This window comes from Convolutriloba macropyga, unplaced genomic scaffold (genome assembly GCF_964194025.1).
Source record: "Convolutriloba macropyga unplaced genomic scaffold, txConMacr16.3 SCAFFOLD_2335, whole genome shotgun sequence".
Taxonomy (NCBI): Eukaryota; Metazoa; Xenacoelomorpha; order Acoela; family Convolutidae; genus Convolutriloba; species Convolutriloba macropyga.
Genome location: NW_027451859.1, coordinates 7,501 through 27,917, shown reverse-complemented (window position 1 = coordinate 27,917; position 20,417 = coordinate 7,501). Strand labels below are relative to the sequence as shown.

Sequence of the window (20,417 nt, the reverse complement as noted above, 5' to 3'; positions counted from 1 at the left end):
CAGCACCATGAAATACCCATTTCAATCAAAAAGAGGAACTGTTGGTTGACCAAAGAGTACATTCACGTAAAAGAGATTCAGGAAAATTCCCCCTGTAAAAAGCACTAGCAAAAGTTATAGACAAATCTGAAAATCAAAATTTTTTGGCGAAGGAGCAGTTCAAAAGCAAAACGCCTTGGTTTTTGAAGTAAACCAGGACACAATAAGGGGATGCATTTGTCAACAAGATACCACGAACAAATTTACGTCCCTTCACCACCAACCAAGAACTGGAGTACTGAGTCAGCCAGGAATGCGCTTGATGATTTAAATGAAAGCGACCATTGCATCAACAGGAGTGATACAACAGTTTAATCAATACAGCCCATGCAGCACGTCGTCGACTTCAACGCATGAAAAAAAAACAACTCCGTACGCCTAAGAAGGTTTTCACTCTATAAGGAACATTTTACTTATGTCGAGGTCCGAGTGGTTGGTCAGCCGCTCACCTAGCCAATTCGGGACAAAAATATCCAATACGTCCGTGGAAATTATTTACGTGATCGTCAAAACTCATGTCTCTAGTTACTTAACTTTAAATAAACAAGGAAGCCACCTAATCTGACATGTTCCGAGTAATTGGTCAGCCGCTCACCTAGTCCATTCGGGGCTATTACATTGGACATGCCAAATGATGTGTAACTGCTATTTTCTGATCTACATCATCTCAATTGCTCATCATATCATCTTTATATTAGATTCAAAGTTTCATGAAATCTATTTAGTATGTATTACATCATACAATCTTTGGTGCAATTCAGAGTTCACTAGTGATTTTTAAGCATTACATCATCCATAAGTTTCAGACAGTTGAACAAAAACTAATTCAATCAAGTGAGGATTGTGGTACATGCGACCAATTCAGTTACGTTCACTACCTGACCATCGCGTTACCGAAAGGTTTATCGACTGTTCCTGCCTATCGGGTTTACTCATACTTGTTCATTTATAGATTGACCTCCGATTACTTGTTGTGACATCTAGCGTTATATAACTCTGTGCTATAAAACTGTCTTTTGTCTGCCTTTGTTCAACGGTGTCTGAAATCGTTTCATTCTCTTTCTTACATTCTGAATTGAACGGTTGCAATTCTTTTGTTATAAGTTTTATTCTTTCCGGCCTATTTGTATTAAGATACAATTAGATGACTTCGACTATCGGGTACCGCTTTAGAAATAGTTTATGACAACTTCTTCTCTAAATTGGGAATCGCATGCTTTATGTTCTTCGGTTTCATTGATAAAGAAATTTTTTTAAAAATTTTTGAGCTATGAAGGAGTTCATAACAGATAACTTTGTTAAGATTCTTCTTAAATTCTGTCTGAGATTAAAATGAACTCAAGAATGTGTACGAATCTTAGTACGAATCTGCTCAGATGATTCAGTGGTCAATTTTATTCGAATTGAAGAATTTGAACTTTTTCTATATACTGTCTGACCGAGCCGACAAGATTGATAACATGCGTGGCTGCAATTAAAATCTACCACAACGAAAGGCGCGAAAATTCTAAGCTTTGCCAGCAAAGAAATAGTAACGGGAGAAAATTACAAGACTGCCTTATAATCGAGATAAAATAGCATTTTACAATTGAATAATTTTTTTAACAGGCTTGGTAGGGCCAATACCGGAAATCAAATTAGAAATTCCGATTTCATTGATACCTAAATTCCCGACAGTGAAAACAAAAAACCTAATGAATTGCTGAAAACAACAAGACACACCAATCGCAAGCTTAAGATAAAGAGAGAATTTGGAAATTGAATTTTTTAAAAAAATATGTTTGTAGTAATAAATACTTTCAGGGGCACGCACTAGCATGTAAGGCTCGTCGCAAATAATTCCTCAAAATGGAATTAAAGACACTTTTCAACGGTATGCCGTAGCAACAAATAAACATAAATAAAAAAACAAGGAAATGGAAAAGAGAAAATTGAGGAAAACTCAAACAAATTAGATGGGTTTACCAAGTAGATGATGAAAATTCGAAAAGACTCCCTGAAAAATATATCGAAGCTTTCACCGCTTTTAACACATTACGCGAAAAATTCTTTAAGATTTATCCCATATTTTTTCACCGGTTTTCGGCGCATTTTTTATTCAGCTCTTTCAAGTATCTAAAAAAAGTAAGAGCTGGCATTCCTTGGTTTTTGTTTTCCTTCACTGGGTGAACTTGAAATTGGGTGAATTGAGATTGAGATTGAAGTTTGCAAGACTTGCCTGGGTCTTCACTTTTGCTGGCGGCTGACCCCATGAACCTGTATGGCTTCCTTTGCTGTCTCGGACGGGGACTCCTAATTCCACTGGTGGGGGAGAGGGCAACGGCAGCTGGGGTGCTCTTCTTACGTCCACTGTCCTTTCTCAATCCTAAAAAATTTCCACCTTATTGCAACCGTATATACTTGATTGCACGTTTGTATGTGTACTAAAAGGTGTCAGGCGAATTTATCAAATTCTATTTTCCAATGGCAATTTTGTTTTATACATAATAAAATGACCCGAGTTAATTGATATGAAACTATATCACAACCGAACATGGGATTATATTGTCGGAAATTTTTTCAGCGCAAAAACCTTACATAATAATGCGCTGAAGTGTGCTGAAGTGCGCTGAAACTTTGTAAGAATTGCGCTGAATTTTCATCGCAATTCTTACAAAATTTCAGCGCATTTCAGCACATTTCAGCGCATTATTATGTAAGGTTTTCGCGCTGAACTTTTTGAAAAGTAAGCGCATTTCAGCGCATTTTTTACATAATTTTCGGAAAATTTCTCGACCCGGGAAGTATGCTAAATATTCATTGAATTATCATGTAACATAAGAAAGGGATTAATTCTCAAGATCACTTTTTCAGTCTATATGAACCATAACTAGTGAACAAACAAGTTAGGTTCGCATTGTTAAAATACCAGATATTTGATTCATTATGTCCTTCTGAAGAAACAGACTCGGTTTCTAAACTTTCTTGGCATTTATGAACTTTTTAGATCTCCCACTAAAATTGAGAGCTCATTATAAACATTGAAAGGACAACACAGAAATAATTGTGATCAAATTGAATGAAATAATGGCTTGACAATTGTCTTGAAATGAAACTAGAACGGAAACTAGTACCTGTTGTTCTAGTTGCGGAGGAGGAGGGTGGCGGGGCGGAGGTGGGTCTGCTCCGACCGAGGTTATGGTTGGAGGGGGTTGGCAGCTCAATCGCGACGCACAACTCTCCCTCTCTCTATCTTCCTTTCCTTGTTCAGGTGTTTCGGGTTTCAGAAAAGCCCAAGAAGAGAACCCCTGCGATCAGTTTAGGTTAGAGGTCACTGGTAGCTGATTTTTCTACAAAAAAACCGTCAAATTGGAATTTTCAGCTTCGTTACGGGGACTGTGAAAAGTAATTCCTATCATTTTTCCTAGCGCATTTCTCGTTTGAGTTTTCTAGTTTTAGTTAGCCCTTCAGCTATGTCTCTCTAGTATGGAACAGCAGTTTAGAGCTGTAAATAAATTTGAAGATATATAATTTTTTTAAAAATAAGCGCAAAAGAAAGATTTAAACTGTAATTATAATTCCAAAATATTACAGTAATCCCAAATTTTACTGTAATGAGGTTTGACAAGAATGTCGACGATGAGAGATAAAAAAATGCCTGAACTTATCCAAAAAAAAACATTTGCTTTAAAGTCGTAACCAATGAGCTCAAACCACAGCGATTGATAGTTTAGGCATGAAATACTTACCCATGGAGGGTAACTGCCATTTAGTCGAAGACCGAAAAAATTTATTAATTATTTTTTTACCTCGACCTCTTAGAAGTAGCAAATATCCTACTAAAGATTGAACAATTTAGCGTGCAATAGCAGAGAGTTGATGGAACCTTGGCGCACAATATTAACATATCTAACATATCATAATGACTGGAATCAGCAAATCGTCATCATTAAATTGTAATCGTGAAAGAAATTTACAATTAAATTCGCTGCAATGGGATTGAGCCATCTCTTTCCAACTTTTTTAGCATTTAGATAAGATTACTTTAGCACCGACGATGGCCATCAAGATTGAAGGCAAAAACCATTTGTAATTGATGAAAAATTAAAGCGAATTACAGACCCCAATGCAATTATGAGAGGTTTGTATGAAATTGCAGCACTCTTCGGGTAGCTTGTTGCAACTTAGAAGCTGCTGGTACTCGCTAAAATCCCGTTTAACTGAGAAAAAGCCGAAGTTTTGAAAAGTCGAAAAGTTTAATCAAATCCAAAAATTTTTATAAGTTGGGACTTCATAGTTGTCCAGGAATGATTTTTTTTCGTTAATTGTAGATTTTGATCATAGAAGTTTGGCCACCCTGACATTTACTAAGTTTATCTGGCATTTGACTAAATAAACAATAGGAGTAGAGAAGACCGAAATCTTTGTGCCCTGAACACTTATGTTTGGATTGAGCAAACAATTTGATTGCCCGGCTCAGTATAAAAGTGGCTTACACTATAAGCGCAGCACAGAAATGTCTAACCGTGTGTGAATCAACACCTGATTGTTTGGTATAATTTATCAGCTTTCTTTGTTGAGGAGCGAGATGCTCTTGTAATCTTAATCTTATTCAAGCGTCGCTGCGTTATTTTGACGGAATGATTGAACTCAAAGCTCTGAATAGTGTCTGTTAAAAGTTTTAGTTATTTGGCGAAGTTTGCCTGACTGGTCGACCGAATTATTGTTCTTGTTTGACTTTGGTTCATCAGACGGTTATTATTATTAGCTGAAGGATTTTTCGGACTGTTTTAGTTGATTTAAAGTACTAGTGGAAAATGCCGTTATTAGAGAAATGATTTGAGATCAAATTAGTTAGTTAATTCGTGTACCAAACTTACGGGTGCTTGAGTTAGATTCAGTTAAAATATATTGAGTTTTTTTAATGTGATAACATATCACCTGATGTCTTTTGCTTTGTTGTTCTGTTTAATAAACTCTAGTTTTTCATAGTTACAAACTATATTTTATTAATACATCAGAAAAAAATCAGTGAAAAAACTAACGTTTAAATTTTTGGAAAGAAAAAATGATAGATTGTCGTTTTTTTGTTTGCTTTCATCTGATCTACCCAGGTCTTGAAAATACGGTTCATAACTCTTAGGAAAAATACCAATCATTTTTGGATCTTTTCCTCCAGTTTCGTTGCTGGCGGATAATTTGATGGGGCTCAATGCCAAAATTTATCCTAAATGTTACCGGCAGTTGAAAATCTTAGAAGCGCTTAATTTAAGGGGGTGTATGGTAAGTCTTGGGAAAGGGATGTGAGCGGGGCAAGGGGGCAGGGCACCGAGAGTGGAATAAGGAAGTGGTGGAGTGAGACGTGGGGGTTACGGTGCGAGGAGCTGAAGGAGAGGGGGATGTATTGTGTAGGTGGGCTTTATGTATTGTGAAAGTTACATCGGAAAAAAACCTGCACCAAGGAAAAAGAGAAAAACTTGACAAAAGTATAAGATACTTGTAAAATATGTAAAAAAAAGCGCGCAACAAAATGAGATAAAAAACTGCTTAACTGTCACCTGTTGTAGCATTTAGAACAAATGTGCAACCAATACAACCAATAATGCTGACACCTATTCAATCATTAACTCAAAGAATTTTGTGGGGTTGATAGAACTTGAAACCTCTCACTTATGCAACAGAAAGCCTCCACGTAAAAAAAGATGAACGTGTTCAGATGTCGAATTTAAACGTGTCAAATTTTTGTTTTTTCCCGGATTGCGCTTCATACAGAATTTTTAGTTGTCATACCAGGTCATATATGACTTCTAGTAAAGATATATCTCAAATACTCTGAAGAACTTTTCTCGTGTGAGTTTTTCTAGTTTGATTTTACCCTTCAGATATGTCTCTCTACTATGGAATACCATAGTATAGAGCTGTAAATAATTTTCCATGTATATTTTTTTTAAAATCTGCATTTTTTTGTTAATTCTCTGCAGAAATGAATTTTCAAACTGACCAATGATAATGCTGAACAAATTTTAAACTGCCCCAGTAATTCCAAGTTTTATTGTATTGAGATTGGAAAAAAATGTTGATGAGAAGAGATCAAAAAAGGATCTGAATTTATTCACAAAACATTTGTTTTAAATTGGTAACCAATGAGATCAAACCACAGCTATTGATAGTTTGGGCATATATTAGTTTTATAGGGTAACTGCGAAGTAGTTAATATAATTTTAGTCATAAAATTAGGTGGCAACATGTGATAATCGTCAAAAGCAAATGAAACTGTGGACCGGAAGGCGAACAATCAAGCTCAAAAATGCGTTATCGAGAAACGGAGGGCGAAAAAGTTTAGTTATAACTTTTTTTACTTCAACATCAGAACTCAAACAAACAATTTAGCGTGCAATTTACTGTGCAATTTAGATGTAAACTTGGCAAACATTATTATCATACGTTTTGTATCACAAGTTAGGAATCAGGAAAATTATCATCAATAAATTGTTATCCTGAAAAAGATTTAATCAAGAAGGTCGCTGAAAAGGGATAGAGCCACCTCTTTCCATCATTTTTAGAATTTAGATAAGGTTACTCTAGATCACACGAGGCCTATGAAGATTGACGGATAAAATCATTGATAGGTGACTAACAATTATAGCGAAGTAATCACATCAATGAATTCTAGAGATGTTTATATGAAGTTGCGCTCAGTGTGAAACAATAGCTTGCAACAATATTCGGGTATGCTGTTGAAAATTAGAAGCTTTTTTGTACTCGTTAACATCCAATTTAACAGAAAAATTGAAGCTTTGCAAAGTCGAAATGTTTGTTCGAATTTGAAAAATTTTACAAGTTGTGAATCCATATTTGATCAACCCCCTCGACTTCGAGAACCACAAAAACTTGAACCAAAGTGGGAATGTAGTCACCCCAAGGGACCTCTAAGCTCTCTCTTTAGTGGAATCAGTTTTATCCGGTTCATCGGGTAGGCATCCATTGACACTTATGAGGGGAAAAGATGATACTTTTGCAGTAACCTCAGAAAACGGCCATCTTGAGATTCTATGTACAATAACTATTATAGTGTGCATGTAAAACCTCAAATCATGCCTGATTAGGCGGGGAAAAATCTGTGCACCCCAAGCCAATGTATGGAAAACCGTGAAATGGGATTTTTAATTGTTATTTTTTCTAAGAACTATTAATTATTCTTTGTAGTTTTTTCGGCCACCTTAACATTTACTAAGTATAACCTGTAGGATTAGAGAAGGCCGAAAACCTTGAACCATAATCACGTTTGTTTGGTTTGAGCGAATGATTTTTTGCTCGGCTCAGTATAGAAGTGGCTTACACTATAAGCGCAACGCGGAAATTTTTAAACTTGAGCGAGTCAATGACTGATTGTTTGGCATAGTTTACCATTTTTTCTTTTATCAAAGAGTGAACGGCTATTTTAATCTTTACTAATCGTCGCTTCGTTGTTTTGACAGAGCGACCAAACGCGAGGGTCTGAATAGTCACGGTTCTAACGTTGATTTCTTGAACGAGTTATTGTTTTCGTTTGACTATGGTCCATCAGCGGGTTAAAAGCTGAGGGGTTTTTGTAAGATGTATTAGCTTATCTTAAGTACTAGCGGCAATTGCCGTACTTAGAGAGGTTATTTAAGATTACCTTCTTATTATTTCTGGTACCAAAGTCACGAATGCTTGAGATAGATAGAGTTAATATTATACTTTGTTTAGTTTGATAGAGCATGTCAGCTGATGTCTAGTGCATTGCTGTATCTTTTACTGACAATAATTTAAATCTTTTACCATCGTTGCTTACCCACAGCCAAGAGCAATGTACGGGAATTATAAGATTAAGAAGTAAACTAGAACCTAACTAAACCATTTGGAATTGTGAGATACAGGCGCTTTTGTTTTCCTGTTATAGTCTGCCTTATCAAGACTCAGAATCTTTCGTTTGCTTTTTTCAACGTTTATTAAACAATCAGACTAGAGGACCCTTGTTCCCGCATGGCTGATTCTGACTTTGTACTTTGAATTTGAATTTTTTAAAGAAAAGTTAAAATCAGATTTCATCTCAAATTTTCGGCCTAGGGTCATACATGCAAAGTTTACACTAAAAACGGAAGCGGCTCTTTTTCTCATTTTCGGCTCACCGTCATTTTTCATCCACTAAAATAGCTGTTTCTCGAACTCTAATTGTAGCACAGGTTATCAGTTTAGGCGATTTGTTACGATCTATGTTTTGTTTTTAAATCAGATAAGGATAAATGAAAAAACTTCTGATTCAATAAAACTTTAGCGCGTTTGTTTGGAATGTTATGTAATGTTTTTGCGCTGAAATTTTTGAAAAATTCAACAAATTTTTAAGTTTAATGCATCTCCATATTGTCTTGATTAATGCTCTTATTGCGCAGTTAAAGAAAAGGTTAAAGAATTAGATCCATTCTTACTGGTTGGTGAATGGTCATAACATAAAAAACCTGACTTAAAATGCTTAAGACATGTCTCAAAGTGGCTGCATGTTATATCAATTTCACTGTAACTATTTCAGCAAATTTTAGTTGTAGCAATGTATTTTTAAACGGGATCACAGCCAAAATTAACGAGGTGGTTTTGTGTTTAGTGTTCACACCATTCTCAATTTGAATTTAATTTCTTCCGAAACAGATTATTATACTAAGGAAGGTAGAGGAAAGAATATATAAAGGAAAGACTCTTTTATTGTTTTGACGGCCTCGAACAAGGTGACGTCCTAACAAATAGACGTGCCAATATGTAGAAATTTCAACGAATGTGATTGGTTGAGGAATTTAAAACACTGTACTTTTTTGCGTTCAATTAGCCTAAATTGGACAAAGTATAATCCTAGATTATAATTTTTACCGCATCTGGCCATGCCTCGAGGGCCATGGCCATGCCTCAGCGACCCGTGGGACTTGATATGAATCTATCACAACAGAACGTGAGACCAGTTTGCCCCAAAAAATTATAATTATTTTATTTCGGCTTATCGCGATTTCTGAACAATTTTACGTTAGCACGCATATCCTATTTTAAAACATGGAAAAATTGTTGATCTATCAGCCAATCAGAAAACAACATTTCTATTGTCTCAATTGTGATTGGCCAGCAGTAAAATTTCTATTTTTTGGTACGTCTACCATTTTCACTAGCGCAAGTTTAAACACACGCTTGCAACTCTAATCTTAAAACATGGGACGTGAAATTGAGTGACAAAATCGAGCGTAGATAGTCGAGAAATCAACGTAATGGTAACATGGCTCCTGAGATTGGGGTGCATAACGTACGGGGGGCAAACGGAAAAAAATATTTTTCGCTAAGCGGGACGTGGGGGGGCAGAAACGGAAAAGATACAAGCATTTATTACATTTTTGTACAAAAAAAAATTGTTCAAAAATGTAATAAAGTTCCAATTACAATTTGATTAGAAGCATTGAAGGGTAAATTTAAACAAAGATTAACACGAGAAATAATCAAACAGCACAACAAAATTCAAATAGATTGAAAACGGCAAGATTTTAAAAATAGGTAGTTTAATTAATTAAAGATAATAATGATGTTTAATTTCAAGCACTCGAAATTAACCACGCGTTTATAGTAATTTCCATTTTCATCAGTTGAAGACCCAACCACCCCCCCCCCCCCCCCACACACACACACACACACACACACACACACCCACACACACAGCCCAGCTAACATCAGAATCATTTATGAACCCCCGAGTTACAAATTATTTAACGGGGCGAGGACATAGAGACATTGGGGCCTAAAGAGAATAGCTTTTGATGTATGGATGACAGCATAACCAAGCCATGAGGAAGTTATATATAATTTACTAACCCGTTTAGTTTAAAGAAGCGAGTTCAAACGGTTTATCAAAACTTCTAAATACATTAATTCTTGTTGAACCACTTTGTTCTATTGAAGAGTAACCGGAAGAGAGAACAGAAGGATTGTTGAAACAATTTATTCGATTGTTCACAAATTATAAACTAGTCTGATTTGAATAGGTGACTTATTATACAGAACTGTGAAATATTTGATGTGCGTTTCATAATTGCGACAACACAGATATATTTGGTTACCAATGAGATCAAAGCACAGCGATTGATAGTTTAGGCATAGTTTAGTTTTATAGGGTAACTGCGAATTAGTTAATATAATTTTAATCAGTAAATTAGTTGGCAACATGTGATAACCGTCAAAAGCAAATGAAACTGTGGACCGGAAGGCAAACAATCAAGCTCAAAAATGCGTTATCGAGAAACGGAGATCGAAAGAGTTTAGTTATAACTCTTTTACCTCAACATCATAGAGGTAACAAAAATACAAAAAAATTTGAACAATATAGAGTGCAAAAATTGAGAGTTGATGTAACGTTGGCGAACATTATTATCATAAGTTTTGTATCATAAGTTTGAAATCAGGAAGATTATCATCTATAAATTGTTATCCTGAAGAAGATTTAATCATGAAGGTCGCTGAAAAGAGATAGAGCCACCTCGTTCTATCAATTTTAGAATTTAGATAAAGTTACTCTAGATCACATGAGGCCTATGAAGATTGACGGATAAAATCATTGATAGGCGACTAACAATTATAGCGAAGTAATCACATCAATGATTTCTAGAGATGTTTATATGAAGCTGCGCTGTGTAAAACAATAGCTTGCAACAATATTCGGGTATGCTGTTGAAAATTAGAAGCTTTTTTTGTACTCGTTAACATCCAATTTAACAGAAAAATCAAAGCTTTGCAGAGTCGAAATGATTGGTCAAATTTGAAAATTTTTACAAGTTGTGACTCCATATTTGATCAACCACCTCGACTTCGAGAACCACATAAACTGGAACCAAAGTGGAAATGTAGTCACCCCAAGGGACCTCTAAGCTCTCTCTTTAGTGGAATCAGTTGTATTCGCTTTATCGGGTAGGGATCCATTGACAATTATGAGGGGGAAAGATGATAATTTTACAGGAAACTCATAAAACGGCCGTTTTGAGATTCTATGAACACTAACGATTATAGTGTGCGTAAAAAACCTCAAATCATGCCTGATTAGGCGGGGAACAATCTGTGCACCCCAAGCCAATTTATGGAAAACCCTGAAATGCGAATTTTAATTGTTATATTTTCTAAGAACTGTTAACTGTTCTTTGTAGTTTATTCGGCCACCTTAACATTTACTAAGTATAACCTATAGGATTAGAGAAGGCCGAAAACCTTGAACCATAATCACGTTTGTTTGGTTTGAGCGAATGATTTTTTGCTCGGCTCAGTATAGAAGTGGCTTACACTATAAGCGCAACGCGGAAATTTTTAAACTTGAGCGAGTCAATGACTGAATGTTGGACATAGTTTACCATTTTTTCTTTTATTAAAGAGCGAACGGCTATTTTAATCTTTACTAAGCGTCGCTGCGTTGTTTTGACGGAGCGATCGAACGCGAGGGTCTGAATAGTCACTGTTCTAACGTTGATATCTTGAGCGAGTTATTGTTTTCGTTTGACTATGGTCCATCAGCGGGTTAAAAGCTGAGGGGTTTTTCTAAGATGTATTAGTTACTCTTAAGTACTAGCGGCAATTGCCGTACTTAGAGAGGTTATTTAAGATTACCTTCTTATTATTTCTGGTACCAAAGTCACGGACGCTTGAGTTAGATAGAGTTAATATTATACTTTGTTTAATTTGATAGAGCATGTCAGCTGATGTCTAGTGCATTGCTGTATGTTTTACTGACAAAAACTTAAGTCTTTTACCATCGTTGCTTGCCCACAGCCAAGAACAATGTACGGGAATTATAAGGTTAAGAAGTAAACTAGCACCTAACTAAACCATTTGGAATTGTGCGATACAGGCGCTTTTGTTTTCGTGTTATAGGCTGCCTAATCAAGACTCAGAATCTTTCATTTGCTTTTTTCAACGTTTATTAAACAATGAGACTACAGGACCCTTGTTCCTGCAGGGCTGGTTCTGACTTCGTACTTTAAATTTGATTTTTTTAAGAAAATTTAAAATCAGATTTCATCTCAAATTTTCGGCCTTGGATCATACATGCAAAGTTTACACTAAAAACCGAAGCGGCTCTTTTTGTATTTTTTGGCTGACCGCCATTTTTCATCCACTAAAATTGCTGTTTCTCGAACTCTAATTGTAGCACAGGTTAACAGTTTAGGCGATTAGTTAAGATCTATGTTTTGTTAATAAATCAGATAAGGAGAAATGAAAAAAACTTCTAATGAATAAAACTTTAGCGCGTTTGTCTGCAATGTTATGTAATGTTTTTGCGCTGAAATTTTTGAAAAATTCAACAAATTTTTAAGTTTATTGCATCTCGGTATTGTCTTGATTAACGCTCTTATTGCGCAGTTAAAGAAAAAGTTAAAGAATTAGATCTATTCCTACTGGTTGGTGAATGGTCATAACATAAAAAAACTGACTTAAAATGCTTAAGAAATGTCTCAAAGTGGCTGCATGTTATATCAATTTCACTGTAACTGTTTCAGCAAATTTTAGTTGTAGCAATGTATTTTTAAACGGGATCACAGCCAAAATTAACGAGGTGGTTTTGTGTTTAGTGTTCACACCAATCTCAATTTGAATTTATTTAAATTTTTCCGAAACAGATTATTATACTAAGGAAGGTAGAGGAAAGAATATATAAAGGAAAGACTCTTTTATTGTTTTGACGCCAGTTTAACTACACTAGCGCCAGTTTAAACACACGCTTGCAACTCTAATCTTAAAACATGGGACGTGAAATTGAGTGACAAAATCGAGCGTAGATACTCGAGAAATCAACGTAATGGTAACATGGCTCCTGAGATGGGGGTGCATAACGTACGGGGGGCATAAACGGAAAAAGTTATTTTTCGCTAAGCGGGACGTGGGGGGGGGGGGGGGCAGAAACGGAAAAGATACAAGCATTTATTACATTTTTGAACAAAAAAAATTGTTCAAAAATGTAATAAAGTTCCAATTACAATTTGATTAGAAGCATTGAAGGTTAAATTTAAACAAAGAATAACAGGAGAAATAATCAAACAGCACAACAAAATTCAAATAGACTGAAAACGGCAAGATTTTAAAAATAGGTAGTTTAATTAATTAAAGATAATAATGATGTTTGATTTCAAGCACTCGAAATTAACCACGCGTTTATAGTAATTTCCATTTTCATCAGTTGAAGACCCAACCACCCCCCCCCCCCCCCCCCCCCCACACACACACGCACACCCACACACACAGCCCAGCTAACACCACAATAATTTATGAACCCCCGAGTTACAAATTATTCAACGGGGCGAGGACATAGAGACATTGGGGCCTAAAGAGAATAGCTTTTGATGTATGGATGACAGCATAACCAAGCCATGAGGAAGCTTTATATAACTTACTAACCCGTTTAGTTCAAAACAAGCGAGTTTAAACAGTTTATCAAAACTTCTAAATACCTTAATTCTTGTTGAAACTATTTCTTCTATAAGTCGTAACCGGAAGAGAGAACAGAACGATTGTTGAAACATTATTCGATTGTTCACAAACTATAAGCTAGACTGATCTGAATAGGTGACTTATGATATAGACTGAAATATTTGATATCCGTTTCAAATTTGCGACAATACAGATAATCTCTTTGAATAAGCTAAGGGTTCTTTCGTAAACGGTGGGGTTTGTTGAAATATGATCACGGAACATGCAGAAAGATGCCATACCCAATGTGAAATTTTGTTCAAAAAATAAAGGAAAGGATTGATTTTGACCTGTAGCTTTAGGAAAAACTTTCAAAGCCCATCTTTGACCGGTGTGACCGTTTTTGAACGTTTTTCATTCAAGGAAAATGGAAGTTTTTGACTGGAATTTTAAAAATCTCTCAGTAATAACTTCCGAAAACACGGTGGTAATCGTTTCAAAACGCTTATAATGCTCAAGCGGCCCTTACGGCCTGAACGATGGGCAGGGGTGGGGATTTAGGGGGGGGGGGGGGGAGGTGGGGCCGATTTGGGTGGAGGGGGGGGGGGGGTTTACGGGTGGGGGTCAACCTTTACATTGCACGTGTTTTATCATTACATGGCAGTGTCCGAAATTACATGGCCAGTGCCCGAAAAAGCAAACTTCATTAATTTTGGCGTTTAGCTCAAACGATTGGAAATATTTTGCCCATAATGTTGTTGTTATCTTATAAAAACGCTTACAATTTTTGAACTAGCGTTCACGGGTTAATGTAACCTAATTCCACAATTTCGAACGTATTCAGCCTCAAACGTTATTGCCTGAAGTTTATTTGTAGTTATTTGTGAACAAATTCGAATACTGAGTTTTTATTGTGAACAATGATGTGATCGAGAAACGGCTAATTGCAATTGGTTTTGAGAGGAAAATTTCTTAAATTCGTCACTGATTAGACTTTCTGTCATTTCAGTCTAATTGATACTAACCTAGTTAGTTGGAAAGAGTTACTAATTTCGGGGAAGTAAGTGACGGAAGATTGTGCCAAGTTTTCACGTTGTCACCAAAAATAGTCATTGTGGAATATGACTACACATATAACCAATTTTGAAGCAAAATTCACTAACTTTTCTTAGTGGATCTAGTTTACAAACACTCTAATCTTAAAACATGGGAAACGGAATTAGTTGACAAATTGGAGTGCAATTACTAGAGGAGAGATAAACCAAATGATTACAAATTTTTGTTCAAAAATGTAACAAAATTCCAATTATATTTTGAGTAGAGGTTAAATTCGAACAAAAAACAACAGAAAAAAATGCTTCAACATCACAAAAAACTCAAATTGAATGAAAACGGCAGGATTTAAACACCAGGTAGTTAGTAATTTGAGAGAATAATATTTAATTTTAAGCACTCAAAATTAACCACGCTTGAGGTGTGCCGCGAATCGTTTATTTTGATCTACGGTTAATGTCAGCATTTCAATCAAACTATAATCTTGAAATTAGATAGAATTATTAGATGGCAAGATTGATTTACCATAATACTGAGACATGATTAAATTGACTCCTGTCACCAAATTTATATATTTGAATAGTGAAGAATCAAGAAACGGTGCTTAGAATCAATGTTCGGTTCAAACTGGTGAAATTGGATAACTATTATTAAAGTGAGATTAATTGATGTAAATTCTTCCCATCAAGTTTTGAATGATTATTTTACCACCGGAATTGTGAACGTATTCTTAGATAATTGTAAATGCACACTACCTATGGTATCCTTTGTGACTGATTTCTAGGAGATTTTCAGAAGCAAACCATAAAGGGTCAAATTGCGACCCCCCACAAAAAATCATGGTGCTGAGTTTTTGTATCTTGACTTTCTCGCACTGATACTGGGTATAAATACAGCTGATTTTTGAGCATTTTTCATCCCCAAAATCAAATCACCATATTGAACTAATAATCAGATCTCTTCGGTAAATCTCTCAATTCTACTGTAAATATCATTCTTGTTATTCTTCTACTTAGTTAACTTTTCTACTTAGTTAAAAACGCTTGGTTTTCCGCATGCAAAAATCCAGAACCCAACAGGTTATGGGCCTAGCAGTTCTCTAAGTCATAAAACTGAATTCTAAAACAAAAATAATTTGTTGCTGACAGTCATAATCCTTTTCTGCTCAGTACCTTTTATTTTCAGAAATGTTTAGCCTGCTCAACATAAGATGGATCAACAGAAAGTAAAGCTGCTGACCTACACAGAAAAGACACAGGACGTTCCATTCTGGAGCACGAGATTCGTGGCGATGACGTTCACTAAAGGAGTCTACAAATCTCTACCTGGGACCGAGGAGGAACGCAATGAGAAAGCACCACTAGCCAATGTGTTAAGCAATGTGAGCAAAACTGAAGGAAGCTGAACCACTCTAAGCTAAAGGATGCATATGAGAAGGAAAGTGCAGACATCAAGGAGAAACGAAACTGTGGTGGCATCTGGCTCTGACTCTAGATGCAACAAACTTCATGCTAATGAGACTGGACTGTGTGAGAGCTGACGGTATCGGAGATGAAGCAAAGGCTTGGAAGCTTTTGCAAAAGAGATTTAAGGGAGTGGAGACGCCAATAGTTGTGATTTTGGTAGCACAGCTTCTCAACTGCAGCTCGAGATTTCTGGACAGCTTTTTCATCAGATGACACGAGTCGCCAAAAAAGCTACAACTGGAAGCAGTCTCGGGGACCCTCTTTAACGGCTGGGTACTCAACGGTCTGCCAATGATGTTTAAAGTTTTTCATACAGGAAAACCTCAAGCCAGCAACGAACTTCACAGAGTTGAGGAAGAGGATGCAGAACTTCCATGAGGGCACAAAACAGAGACACAAGTGACAAAGTGGTTCAGTTGCCATGGCACTGCAGCTTGACTTCAAAAGGGGGACCCGGGAGAGGAAACCTCTGTGTGTGGGATCCCTCGACACTCTGCCAAAAACTCGCAGGAGGAAGGCAATTGCACAATGCAGCACGTGTAGTAAAAATGGTCACCTAGACAGGACATGCAAGACACAAAGAGATGAGGTCAAACTATAGTCAGTGGCAATGGGTCTAACATTGGCTACACTTGACAAGGAATACTGGGCACCTCTTAAACAATGGAAGACAGCAGGAATGCTAGTGGCCAGTGGTTGTACAGATCACATAGTGACAGTTTTTAAAATAATCCTGGACTTTGTGCCCATCCAATCAGTGGCTAAAAACCCAACGGAGAGGCCTCCAGAGTGGTTAGTAGAAGCTGTGTGAGAATGGGCATACCCTCAAACAACGAAGCGATTTTAATGCGAAATCAAGCATGTTTTATGTGTGCCAGGCGGTTCCACTTTTGAGAAGGGAAATAGCTGCATAAAACTCCAGAAGAGAACTCGACTAAAACTAAGACAGGAACATAATTTGTTTTACTTACCCTGCAGCGTTCTACAATTGAAAATGACCTCCAACAGCGTAAAACTTGACATTGCAAAGAATTGGCACAGACGATTGGGTCATTTGAATCAAACGGATGTGGTCAGGAATACAACAACTACATCGGGGAACTCAATGACTTATTTGGTAAGTTCGCTTTGGCCAAGATGACAAGGACTTCAGTCCCAGGAGTGGCTGAGTCCCAAGAAGAAGAGAAAATGGAAAGTGTGTTCACAGACGTGATGAGATCTTTCAGAGAAGAATCACTGTCAGTGTTCCGGTTTTGCAATGTGTTTGCGGACCAGCGCACTAATTTTAAGTGTGGACTTGCTTAAGGCAATGAGTAAAGCACTGACCCGTCTGAAGGAATTTGTTCTTAGTGTGGGACGCCCAAGAAGCTTAGGCAAGATTATGCGAAATGGTTCCTTTCATAGCGGTTCAAAATGCAGTGCTTAGAAGCAGCAATTGTACAGGAGAAGACCATACCAGAGATGCTTTATCAGAATTGCTTAGCTGAGAAGTGCAGCAAGTGCAAATATCTATTTTTGTTTGCACAGTCGTCATGAGGATTCCTGACAAAGACTTGAAACCGAAGCACTGTAAGGAAATGTTTCTGGTTACATTGAAGGAGACAACAGATAACTGGTCGTGAACACCACACGCGAGGTGGTGGCAGATCGAGATGTGATAATCAAGGAGTCAGATTTGGGCTCAATGCCCGACAACGCAGGGCGACAGACCTACTAGATGACGGGTCACAGCATTTGGGGATCTGGCACCCGGATGATGGTCATCAAGTCGACTGCAAAAAACAAAAACAGGGTACATCTGAGGCAGAAAAAAGGAGGAGTGGCATCACTCGGAGAGCGTAAACACACAAGAAATGACAAAGACGAGATAACTCGGATGTTGAGTGAGCAGCCATAGACGAAGAATCTATTGCAACAATAGGGAATCTCAGTCACTTGGGGTCACTGGAAAGCAGTGACACAGAGGACTTCTAACAGCCAGAGACAGTTGGCTTCGCTGAGGAAGCATTCTAGCAAGAGGTCAGGTCGGAGCCTAGACGAGAGACACGATAAAAATGTTTTGCAAATTTTGAAGAAGTCAGAACTCATTTTGATGTGAGTGAGGGTGAATATGTGGAACCCAAAAAGTCTACGAACACCAATAGAGGCAGAATTGTATCTCGAACAGCCACAGGAGTTTGCTGAACAAGGATTATAAGAAGGCACGTTAGTATGTTGACAAAATAAATCAACTTATGATTTTAAACAGGCTGCTAAAAACTGTTATAAGGAGCCGCCAGATTCATACTGAGACAGGGGTTCAGTAGAAGCGGAAACAACTATTGCCTGCTCGCGAAATTATAGACAGAGGGTCACACATTTAATGTGGTCCGGGTTGACGACATCTTAGATGCAACAAGAATCATGAAAGAGATCTCTGATGTCCCGAAAGCAATTGAGGCAACCGTTCGCACGGAAGACAGAGGGAGACGGCATTGGTTTCTGGATTTAAGAATAAGACGAGATGGCAAAGTTACAGTTGACCAAAAACGCTACATAGAAAGAATGCTTGCGCAGTTTCAACTGTATCAATGCCAACCCCAAGAACTCCAGTTCACTTGAATTTTAAACTTCAGACATTACCAAACGGAGACAAAGAAGGGGATCAAAGGACCTACAGAAGCTTGGTTGGATTTTTTCTGTATCTGGCATAACACACAAGGCCGGACATCATGTTTACGGTCAACATTCCGTCTAGACACATGAATGCAACCAATTAACACTGGATATGCGGAGCACGATTCCACTGAAATCTTCAATGTTCAAAGGCTTCTAAACTTACTTACACAAAAGGCGCTAGACTGGTCTGGTGATGTGAACGGCATAAAATCAACTACGGGCTTTTACTTCGAATTCAAAGGACGTGGCGCAGCACTCAGCTGGGTTTGACAAAACGCAGGCCACATTTGCACTTTCTTCATTGAAAGCAAAATATCAGGGCTTGGCAGCAGTAGTTAATTAGTTATTGTATCTGAAGTACCTTCTGGAGAATTTCGACCTCCAAAGGAAACATGCAATGGCAATTGGAGAGGACAATCAGAGTTATATCAAACTTTGTGAAAACACAGTCGCCATCCCATGCACAAGGGGACCAGGCATCTTGAAACAAAATTCCATTTTATTCGGGACAAGACGAATGATGAAGCTATTTCTATTCATTTCGTTCCTAATGAAAAAATGGCAGCCTATATCTGCACGAAATTGTTCACCGTATCGAAGGTTCAAACATTCAAAAAATTTTTGGTGGGAAACGATTCTACGCAATCAGCTCAATTCTTGAGTGTGGTGCTAAAAATTCGATCAATCTAGAGTCTTGAACTTAGTTAGATTTGCTAGAATAAAAAGTTTGAGTGACCAGATTTCTGAGGCAGAGTAAATTGATTCTAGTCACAAAAACTATATAATTGAATGCTCAGGAAATCGTGCTGTGAATCAATATTCAGTTGAAATTGATGGATCTTCCCGTCATGTATTGAATGATTATCATAAAATGGCAAAAATGAACGAATTTTAGAAAAGCGGATTTACATAGTATTTATAGCATCACTTGTGAAGTGGGCTCAATCCCCTACAACGCAGAGACGCCCGACCTACTAGATGACGGGTCACAGCAACTGGGCATCTGGCACCCAGATGATGTCATCAAGACGATTGCAAAATAAGAAACAGGAAACATCTACTATAAAAAAAGGAGTGGCCTCACTCGAAGAGCATAAATACACAACAAATGAAACAGACGAGATGAGAATGTGAGGGTGAATATGTGGAACCCAAACAGTGTACGGTCACTAATAGAGGCAGAAAGGTATCTTGAACAGCCACAGGAGTTTGCAAAAGAAGGATTATACGAAAGCAAGTAAGTATGTCGACAAAAAAAATCAATTTAATATCTTAAACAGGCTGCTAGTAACTGTTATAGGGAGCTGGTAAACTTCCTAATAAGACAAAGTTTCACCAGAAGCTGAAACCAACATTGCGTGCTCGCGAAATTAGAGACAGAGGGTTGCATTTCCGTGGTCTGGGTTGACGAAATCTTAGTTGCATTAAGAAAAAAGAAAGCAATCTCCAATGTCACGAAAGCAATTGAGGCAACCTTTCACATGAAAGACAGAGAGACCCGACATTGGTTTCTGGGTTTAAGAATCAGACAAGAAGATGGCAAAGTCAGAGTTGACCAAGAACGCTACATAGAAAGATTGCTTGCGCAGTTTCAAATGGATGAATGCAAACCCCCAAGATTACCAGCTGACTTGAATTTTATACTCCAGACAGCAGAAAACGGAGACAAAGAAGGGGATCAAGAGACCTACAGAAGCTTGGTTGGATTTTTTCTGTATCTGGCATAACACACAAGGCCAGACATCATGTTTACAGTCAACATTCCGTCTAGACACATGAAAGCAC

At 37.3% G+C, this 20,417-nt stretch overlaps 1 long non-coding RNA gene across 1 annotated transcript in view; it reads right to left on the bottom strand.

The window, feature by feature from the left end:
- Positions 1 to 2,262: 2,262 nt before the first annotated feature.
- Positions 2,263 to 20,417, bottom strand: part of LOC142357004 (uncharacterized) — a 24,866-nt gene continuing 6,711 nt past the window's right edge. The window contains exons 2-3 of the long non-coding RNA XR_012761532.1: positions 3,153 to 3,368; positions 2,263 to 2,404 (exon numbers count right to left, since the gene is read on the bottom strand). This is a non-coding gene — a long non-coding RNA (uncharacterized LOC142357004). The remainder of the gene's footprint in view (positions 2,405 to 3,152; positions 3,369 to 20,417) is intronic.